Source organism: Rhinichthys klamathensis, unplaced genomic scaffold (genome assembly GCF_029890125.1).
Source record: "Rhinichthys klamathensis goyatoka isolate OS25496 unplaced genomic scaffold, OSU_Roscu_1.1 h1tg000116l_1, whole genome shotgun sequence".
Lineage (NCBI taxonomy): Eukaryota > Metazoa > Chordata > Actinopteri > Cypriniformes > Leuciscidae > Rhinichthys > Rhinichthys klamathensis.
Genome location: NW_026606653.1, coordinates 133,864 through 145,413, shown reverse-complemented (window position 1 = coordinate 145,413; position 11,550 = coordinate 133,864).

Here is an 11,550-nt window from a genome sequence, read left to right as displayed (position 1 = left end):
AGTCCACTATAGAGTCCACTATAGAGTCCACTATAGAGTCCACTATAGAGTCCACTATAGAGTCCACTATAGATCCACTATAGAATTGTGCATTAGAGGTTCTTCCCTTGACCAGAGACCTCCCTCATCCGTTGCGTCTCTTGAGATATTAAAAGTCCTCCAGGCTTTGAACACGGAATGGTAAAAGGAAGTTAGTCCAGTCAAATCAACATTTTGAATGTCCAGGAGAAACAAGTGTTTATCCAGCCCCATCCCTCCTGCTCTTCTGAGGAGGGCACAGGCTACTCCAGACCAGCTTCCATCCACTCCGTAGAGGAATCTTTTTACTGTCTGTAGTCTGAAAGTCTTAATTCTGCTTTTTATATCCACCAGTCCTTGTCCACCTTCTTGTCTGGGCAGAAACAAAAGTGATGCTTTAATCCAGTGGTTACCGGACCAAAAAAAGTCTGTTAAGCGTTTTTGAATTTTCCCAACCAAATCTTCAGGAGGTTCCAGAATGCTCATTTTGTGCCATAGCGTTGAGGCTACAAGGTTGTTGCAGACCAGGGCTCTTCCCCTATAGGGTAACTGTGGTAGCAACCAACGCCAGCAAGATCACCGAGCACACACCTTCTCCACCAGGCCCTCCCAATTCTGTCTCTTGCAGTCCTCCCTTCCTAAAAACACCCCCAAATATTTTAACCCAGATTTCCCCCTATTTTAAATGACTTGGGAGAGCTGGAGTGCTGTGGTCTAAACCACACCACACTGCATCACTTATTGCCCAGTTCACTTTTGCAGATGAAGCTTTACCATAACTTAATAAAGTCTCTTTTAAAATCTGAACATCTTTAACATCCCTTAAAACAACAGTAATATCATCAGCATAAGCTGAAACCTTTACATACTCATTAAAAATATCACGTTTCACCTTCAAACCCATTAAACTCTCTCTTAATTTACATAGAAGAGGTTCTATAGCCAAACTATAAAGCTGACCAGAAAGTGGGCATCCTTGTCTGATACCCCTCTGTACCTTGACAAGGACACTCAAACCTCCTGCTATCTTTACCATACATACTGCATTATTGTACAACAACTTTATCATTTTCCTAAATTTCTCTCCAAATCCAAAAGCTTCTAATACTTTGAAAAGATATTGATGATCAACACGATCAAAAGCTTTTTCCTGATCAAGTGACAGTATTCCTACATCAATATTATTACACATTGCATAATCAATGACATCACGTACTAAGTGCAAATTATCAGCAATACATCTATCTTTTATACAATACGATTGATCTTTGTGTATTATTTTAAACAATATTTTGTTCAATCTATTGGCAAGGCACTTTGATAAAATTTTATAATCAGTGCAGAGAATTGCCAAAGGTCTCCAGTACTTTAATATGGTAAGATCACCTTTTTTTGGAAGCAATGTTAAAACAGCCCGTTGGCAGCTCTTGGGTAGAAAGCCAGTACGATTACACTCCTTAAGCACCTCAAATAAATCAGATCCAAATGTTGTCCAGAAATGTTTATAAAAATTCACCAGGAAGTCCATCTATACCTGGGGCGTACGACCCGACGAAAGACCCGTTACGGCATCACTTAATTCCACAAAGGTTCATCCAGACTCCAATGCTTGTTTATCTTCTTCATTTAGACAAGGAAGATCTTGTAGAAATCCATTTTGTATCGGGATGTCTATATCCTCAGGTGAGTATAAGTGTGAATAAAAGTCTGCGCATTTCCACAGGGTCCATTGTCATCCTTCAGGTTATGCATTTGGTTAACTTTTACACTCTTGCGTTCTAGATTGGAGAAAAAAAGAGGTGGGACTGTCCATATCCTTTATAGATAAAAATATATTTCTCACAAGAGCTCCTTTAACCTTTTCATTTAAAATGGAGCTTAATTTTAATTTCTTCTCAGACCACTCATGCACATTGGAAGAAAGATCTCTATCATGTTTTTCTCAATGGCAAGGATTTCTCTTTCAAGCCATTCCAGAGACTGTTTCAAACTAAAATTAGAGTAAGATGTATACTGCTGACAAAAATCCCTTATGTGAGCTTTACCAATTTCCCACCAAAGAGTAACATTATCAAATCTTGTTTTTTCTTTTCTCCATGTCTCCCAAAAATGTTTAAAAGAATCACAAAAACTCTTGTCTTGTAGCAATTTGACGTTAAAATGCCAGTAAACACTTCTATTTTTCTTAGAGTTCAAGTTACAATCAATAGTGATTAATTTGTGATCAGTGAAAGATGTGGGGACAATAGCTGTATTAAAAATTTTATAGAAGGAGAAAAAAAGAATAGCAGTCCCTGCACTCAGGTTAGTACCATGTGCGAGCACACATTCATTCTTCCACCACAATCGCCAGTCAACCTCATTGTTTGCATCAGTATGAGTCTCTTGTAAGAAAATAACATCTAATTTCTTTAAAGGGGTCATATAATGCCATTTTTGTACAAGCTAATATGATTCTTTAGGGTCTAAATTAAAAGTTTGTAATATACTTTAATTAAAAATTCTCATTAGTATTGTAAGTAAACACTCATTTTACCTGGTCAAAAACAGCTCTGTTTTCAGCACGCCGTTTCAGTGCATATGACTTTAAATGATAATGAGCTTTGCTCACCCCGCCCCTCTGTTCTGTGCGTACACGTTTGTAACACAATAACCATAACGCGTTGTTCATTATAAACGTGGGATTATGAATTATATGGAGAACGTCGTACATAGAAAACATGCAGTAATGTACCCTGAGTGTAAACCTTAGACTCATTCATCGTGAAGCGATTTGCAAAGATATAAATATTAATATAAAGTTTAATAAAACGTTACACTCACTTCAGTTGTTCTAGAGGTTCAGCAGGAACACGAATATCTGGTACCGATCCTTTATTCAGGAGCAGCTGCTTAGCAAAACCAGCTTTATACTGACCCTCGTTTATAAAGCAGTCTGGTGTGTGAAATGATTTGCGCAAACATGAGAGCATTGACGTTGCTCGTGGGGAATATTCCCTTCAAAAACAAAACTCAGCCACTGCGTCTTCAGCGGTTCGGATTTAGGAACATTAAAATGACTGCTGGGTTCCTTATTGCACCCAAGAACAGAACACCACAATCGCTTAGACGCCATTCTGCTCATAGACAGCGCTCCAGCATATCAACAATGACCGCGCCGGTCCGCGCGGACTATGATTGACAGCTCTCATGAGCGAGGGCGTGTCTGTGTTGAAACGCGCCTGTCAATCAACAATCGCGGGAGGGGCGTCCGGCTCGATTTGAGGCAGGGGAAAACATATAAGGAGATTAAAACAAAAACACTGGATGGATTTTTATCATTAAATGATGGTTGTGTACAGACACTGCCAACACACATTTCAGTACAATCAACTTGAAAAAGTGCATGTACCATTATATGACCCCTTTAACTTAATAAAATTAATCACTGTATCAGCTTTACTCTTATCCCTCATCCTCATCAGATTAGAAAAAGACCAATCAGACAGAGATGTGTATTAGCCATAGCGATTAGATATATTTTCCTCTTTTTAGTTTCCCTTTCCCTGTCTTAAACTTTTTCCGAATTTCAGTTATATGTTTCTTTAACCTAAAACGTTTCTGTTCTGATAACTCATCATTACTGCAATTTTTCCTTGCCCACATTACAGATGAGATAAACTTTCCCAGATCTGGGAAAAATTCACTCACTTCTATGCTTTTACCTTTTGTCTCTTCCAGAAAAGCATTAATTTGTCCCACAGTGTACAAATCTTCTGTATCTACTGTTGCCATTTCTGACCCTTCAGACCAATGTCCATCATCTTTCATACTGTCATCTGTATACTGAGATAGCCCATCTATCTCACCCACCGAGCATTTCTCAGCCATTTCTGTAACAGTCTGTGATACAAACTCATTTTCTTTTACTTCCTCAACATCATCATTTATGACAAGCGTAGAACTGCATTCAGCCTGCTCACTTCTCTCCACATCCATACCAGCATCGCTTTCACTCACCTCATTGTGCCCGTTACCTCCTCCAACGGCCTTTTGTTTGGTTTCTTAGATACTTGTTTATCTTGTGTTTTTGCCGTATTATCCTCGATATCACTGGTATCATTGTGATGAACTGATCCATTTTCAGTAACATTAACAGGCAGCTGCTGCTCAACATCCGCTTTTCTATTAGGACAGGAGAAACGTTTATGGCCTATATTTCCACATTCAAAGCACTTTAGATTATCTGTACTTGCATACAGCATATATGATCCATCTCCATGATTTACACGAAACGAGATCTCTAATGTGCGCTCTGTTGAAAATTCTTCATCAAAATCTTTAAACAAATCTTTAAGAAAATTAAAAAGATCTTGTAATCTTCCACATTTTAAAAATAAATGCTCTAAGTCTTCTTGGTTTCCACAAAATCTACATTCCCCACCCACTGCTGGATTCAAGTGTGCCACATATCTTTCAGTAGCTATCACCCCGTGAATAAGCCTCCACTGTAGACTTCTTCAAGAGTTCCAGCCGGCTTCCACCCATCATCGTCCAAGAGGTGTCTGATCTTTACAACCCCATTGCGCTTCAAAACTGCGGATACTCTTACTGAAGACAACATCCTGGTTTGAATCATTGGATTGAAAAATAATGGTTCTTCCAGAATCCAATGCCCTGTGTCATCACTACTCCGATCCACTTTAAAAACGGTTTTCCAGGAATGAAGCATTGACCTATAGAAGGGAGTAATCTCTGACAGACTCACCTTCCCCAAGTCCATTATAAACAAATGTTTATCCAACCCGAGCCCACCTGCGTTCTTCAAAATTAATCTTGCAGTATGGGCCCAAGTCAAGTCTTTGTGATATAAAAGTCTTTGTGCTGCTTGTATCCTGTAAGAAATCAACCGACTTCTCACATCCACGAGCCCTTGCCCTCCTTCATGGACAGGTAAGTAAAGTGCTGAAGCATGGATCCAGTGTGCCCCACTCCAAAACAAAGTTCACAATTGTCCTTTGTATTTCACTGACCAACTCCACTGGAGGCTCCATAACAGTCATTTTATGCCACAATGTCGAGGCCGCCAAGTTGTTAATGACCAAGACTCACCCTCTGTATGACAACTGTGGTAATAGCCTGGTCCATTTAGATCAGGGGTCTCAAACTCAACTTAACTGGGGGCCGCTGGAGGTAGAGTCTGGGTTAGGCTGGGCCGCATCAAGTATTCCACAAAAAATAGTATTCAAGTATTCCAAAAAAGGAGCACAACTGATCCAATCTTCTCAATCTTTATTATTAACGTTTCTTCTGAACTGTTCCTCTGAATTTGAACATTCCTTTCTGTACATGATTGGTTCTTCATGAGCTGTCCTTCTGACAGTTGAAGTTCATTTTACAAACTTTCTTTGTCTATAACACATATTTGTAATATTTATATTTGCTTATGTCCTTTTTATTTTCTTTATACAACACATTAATGATATTGAATGTTTTTTTTGGAAGGCACATTTCCTTTTATTATATACTTAGAAAAACAATTATTGCTTTTGAAATACAAATATTTGCAGTCATGTCTGCCCGTCTTATTGAATTCTTTCTACACATGTATAGTGTCTCAGGCAAATTACTGACTGCACAAATCAAAGCAAACCTTCTTATCAACCTGTTAGACACATATTACAAGCTCAAAATGATTATTCTCACATTGTTTTAAAGCAGGGTCTCTCTCCAACACGTCGCTCGCGAGCTACCAGTAGCTCGCGGCCTGGTTGGTGGTAGCTCGACAAGGGGCAGTTCACATATCGCGCTCACATATTTTGCGAGCTCAAGTTCGTTATTTCAAATGTAGGTGCGCGTGCGCGGCAAGCGCGCTCATAATTGAAGCGACGCGCTCATTTTTTCCAGGCGCACAGTATTTAGCGGTTGTCTATGGCAACTATTGACAACAAACCCACCGTATGGTAGCCCATTTAAAACGCGGCACACGCAACGACGGGCCGCACTAACATTACACTTTAATGTCAAGTAGGGGGCCACAAAATATCACCCCGCGGGCCGCAAATGGCCCGCGGGCCGCGAGTTTGAGACCCCTGATTTAGATAATCGGGCTATCACTTTCTCCAGCAAACCCTCCCAGTTTCTCATCTGAAAATTTTCATTTCCTAAAAATACACCGTATGTTTTTATCCCCTCTCTACCCCAAATTAAACCACATGGTAGTTTTGGAGGTCCTACTTCTTACCACTTACCAATAATAAAACCTTCACTTTTCCCCCAATTCACTTTGGCTGAGGATGCTTTTTCATATTTTCCAATAATTCCCGTTAAAACTTTCACATCATTTTGACTTTTTATAAACACTGTAACATCATCAGCATACACAGACAGGGATACTTTAAAGGTACTCTTTAAATCTGGAATTGAAATACCAGTTAATTCTTTCATTAATCTGCCCAAAAAATGGTTCGATTACTAGACTATATAACTGTCCAGAAAGTGGACAGCCTTATCTGATACCCCTGGACATCATGATCCACCTCCAGCTTTAACCATAACAAATGCATCATGATACAACAATCTTATATAAGATATAAAAATATCACCAAACCCAAATTCTTTTGACACATTAAAAAGATAATTATGATCAACTTGGTCAAAAGCTTTTTCTTGGTCAAGCGAAAGAATCCCCAAATTAAGACTATTACTTTGACTAAAATTAATCACATCGGGCAATAAAAATAAATTGATCTATCTGGTATACAATAAGACTGGTCTCAATGAACTAATACATGTAAATATTTTTTAAGTCTATTTGCTAATACCTTTGAGAATATTTTGTAATCTAAACACAGCAACGACACTGGTCTCCAGTCTTTCAATAGTCCCTAATTTCCTTTTTTGGGAATTAAGGATAGAACTGCTCTACAGCAACTTGTGGGTAATGTCTTTCTTTCGATGCAATCTATCAGCAGTTCATTTAAATCTTGTCCCAAGTAATTCCCAGAAAGCCTGATAGCACTCCACAGGTATACCATCCACTCCTGGAGATCTTCCAGGAGATAATTGTCTCATTGCATCAGTGAGCTCTTGCAAAGTTATTGGTTCATCCAGCGATTGTCTTTGTTCATCTCTCAACTGGGGCAGATCACAGAGCAAATCATCCATACATCCAGAGTCACAACTCTGAGCATCATATAATTTAGAATAAAAGTCTATTGTCATTTTCCTCATTTCCAGAGGGTCAGAAGTTGTCTTAAATGACACAAAATCATTTCTTTTTTCTTTTCCAAATCCATCCATGTCTTTGATAGAGCAAATTCTTGATCTTATGAGTGCTCCTTTTACCTTTTCTTGTAAAAAAGACCCAAATTCTTCTTTTTTCTTATTTAACCTTTCATCATTTACAGTTCCCATATTATTTAACATGTCTTTTTCCAGAGATGCAATGTCTCTTTGTAAACTTTCCACTGTTGTTTTCATCATTGCAGTAGTATGTGAAGTATAGTTTTGGCAAAAAAGTCGGATGTTAGCTTTACCTACATCCCACCATTGACCAAGATTTTCAAAACCATCTTTCTTAAGTTTCCACTTATCCCAGAAAAACTTAAACTTTTCACAGAAACTGATATCCTTTAATAATTTGACATTAAAATGACAAAAATAACAAGGTTTAACCACTTTCTTTAAATTAAAATCAAAAGTAATCATATGGTGATCTGAAAAACCATTAGGCAATATGGATACATTCATTACCTTATTATTCCAAATCTTCTCCAAGTAAAATCTATCTAACCGAATACCACTAACTTGATTATTTGATGCCTTTAACCATGTATATTGTCTAACTCCTATGTTCCTACTTCTCCACAAGTCTATTAAATCAAACTCATTTATAATTTTTAACAATCGAATACTTGACTGATTATGTGGCTCCTCTCCATTCCTATCAATTATGAAATGTGTAGTGCAATTCCAATCACCCCCAATTATCATGCACACAGTATCATACATTTTCTGAATAGCTGTTTTCAATTCCATAAATAAAACACATTTTCACAATTCACCCTGTGCATTTGAGCATTCTATTTTTGCAAAGCTCTTTTTTCTTTCCGTAATTAAGCTAGAATCTTCTTCAGCCTATACCTCTTCTTCTTGCATAGAGCTTCACAACGAACAACTTTCAGCATTGACACTACTGACCATATGAATTTGTCTATATCCGGGGAAAAATCCTTCACATCAACAGTTTTTCCAAACGTCGAGTCCAAAAAATCATTAATCTCCTGCACCGAATATGTTTAATCTGTCTGCAAACCAAACTCAAAAACATCCGACACCTCAGACAGTGTATCATCCTCCCTCATTTCATAACCCTCACCTTTTTCCACATCATTTAAGCTTTCAGTATTTTCAATACTAATCACTTCGCAAGCAGTACTTTCTCTAGCACCGTGTCTGTACTGTGTTCCAAGACCTCAAGCTCTTGTGTCACCACATTCTCCACCTTTTCTCCTTCATTCTGATTTTTTCCTACACTTACGCGTGAGTCATCATTCTGAGTGAAACTCTCCTTATTAGGCTGGGGCTTCGTTGTATTGTTTACATTAGCGGCCGTTACGCCACTCGGCCCAGCGGCCTCATTAGCCTGCGCTCTGTGTGGGCATGTCAACTTTTTGTGCCCAAGTTCACCACACTCAAAACACTTCAAGCTACCGGTGTAGACATAAAGCATATACGATTTTCCTTCATGCACAACCCTGAAAGACACGTCTAACTCCGGCACATTCAGAAACATAAACACATGTTTTAGCGCTTCACTCTTACATCCTAATGGGATCGTTTTAATCGCACTAGCACATTTACCATACTGAACTAATGCACGCTCAATATCCTCATTTCCAATAAACGGGGGGACATTCGAGATATAGACTTTTGTCGTTGGTGTAACAAGCGGTGAAACAATAACAACGAACAACTTTCAGCATTGACACTACTGACCATATGAATTTGTCTATATCCGGGGAAAAATCCTTCACATCAACAGTTTTTCCAAACGTCGAGTCCCTGTGTCATCACTACTCCGATCCACTTTAAAAACGGTTTTCCAGGAATGAAGCATTGACCTATAGAAGGGAGTAATCTCTGACAGACTCACCTTCCCCAAGTCCATTATAAACAAATGTTTATCCAACCCGAGCCCACCTGCGTTCTTCAAAATTAATCTTGCAGTATGGGCCCAAGTCAAGTCTTTGTGATATAAAAGTCTTTGTGCTGCTTGTATCCTGTAAGAAATCAACCGACTTCTCACATCCACGAGCCCTTGCCCTCCTTCATGGACAGGTAAGTAAAGTGCTGAAGCATGGATCCAGTGTGCCCCACTCCAAAACAAAGTTCACAATTGTCCTTTGTATTTCACTGACCAACTCCACTGGAGGCTCCATAACAGTCATTTTATGCCACAATGTCGAGGCCGCCAAGTTGTTAATGACCAAGACTCACCCTCTGTATGACAACTGTGGTAATAGCCTGGTCCATTTAGATAATCGGGCTATCACTTTCTCCAGCAAACCCTCCCAGTTTCTCATCTGAAAATTTTCATTTCCTAAAAATACACCGTATGTTTTTATCCCCTCTCTACCCCAAATTAAACCACATGGTAGTTTTGGAGGTCCTACTTCTTACCACTTACCAATAATAAAACCTTCACTTTTCCCCCAATTCACTTTGGCTGAGGATGCTTTTTCATATTTTCCAATAATTCCCGTTAAAACTTTCACATCATTTTGACTTTTTATAAACACTGTAACATCATCAGCATACACAGACAGGGATACTTTAAAGGTACTCTTTAAATCTGGAATTGAAATACCAGTTAATTCTTTCATTAATCTGCCCAAAAAATGGTTCGATTACTAGACTATATAACTGTCCAGAAAGTGGACAGCCTTATCTGATACCCCTGGACATCATGATCCACCTCCAGCTTTAACCATAACAAATGCATCATGATACAACAATCTTATATAAGATATAAAAATATCACCAAACCCAAATTCTTTTGACACATTAAAAAGATAATTATGATCAACTTGGTCAAAAGCTTTTTCTTGGTCAAGCGAAAGAATCCCCAAATTAAGACTATTACTTTGACTAAAATTAATCACATCGGGCAATAAAAATAAATTGATCTATCTGGTATACAATAAGACTGGTCTCTATGAACTAATACATGTAAATATTTTTTAAGTCTATTTGCTAATACCTTTGAGAATATTTTGTAATCTAAACACAGCAACGACACTGGTCTCCAGTCTTTCAATAGTCCCTAATTTCCTTTTTTGGGAATTAAGGATAGAACTGCTCTACAGCAACTTGTGGGTAATGTCTTTCTTTCGATGCAATCTATCAGCAGTTCATTTAAATCTTGTCCCAAGTAATTCCCAGAAAGCCTGATAGCACTCCACAGGTATACCATCCACTCCTGGAGATCTTCCAGGAGATAATTGTCTCATTGCATCAGTGAGCTCTTGCAAAGTTATTGGTTCATCCAGCGATTGTCTTTGTTCATCTCTCAACTGGGGCAGATCACAGAGCAAATCATCCATACATCCAGAGTCACAACTCTGAGCATCATATAATTTAGAATAAAAGTCTATTGTCATTTTCCTCATTTCCAGAGGGTCAGAAGTTGTCTTAAATGACACAAAATCATTTCTTTTTTCTTTTCCAAATCCATCCATGTCTTTGATAGAGCAAATTCTTGATCTTATGAGTGCTCCTTTTACCTTTTCTTGTAAAAAAGACCCAAATTCTTCTTTTTTCTTATTTAACCTTTCATCATTTACAGTTCCCATATTATTTAACATGTCTTTTTCCAGAGATGCAATGTCTCTTTGTAAACTTTCCACTGTTGTTTTCATCATTGCAGTAGTATGTGAAGTATAGTTTTGGCAAAAAAGTCGGATGTTAGCTTTACCTACATCCCACCATTGACCAAGATTTTCAAAACCATCTTTCTTAAGTTTCCACTTATCCCAGAAAAACTTAAACTTTTCACAGAAACTGATATCCTGTAATAATTTGACATTAAAATGACAAAAATAACAAGGTTTAACCACTTTCTTTAAATTAAAATCAAAAGTAATCATATGGTGATCTGAAAAACCATTAGGCAATATGGATACATTCATTACCTTATTATTCCAAATCTTCTCCAAGTAAAATCTATCTAACCGAATACCACTAACTTGATTATTTGATGCCTTTAACCATGTATATTGTCTAACTCCTATGTTCCTACTTCTCCACAAGTCTATTAAATCAAACTCATTTATAATTTTTAACAATCGAATACTTGACTGATTATGTGGCTCCTCTCCATTCCTATCAATTATGAAATGTGTAGTGCAATTCCAATCACCCCCAATTATCATGCACACAGTATCATACATTTTCTGAATAGCTGTTTTCAATTCCATAAATAAAACACATTTTCACAATTCACCCTGTGCATTTGAGCATTCTATTTTTGCAAAGCTCTTTTTTCTTTCC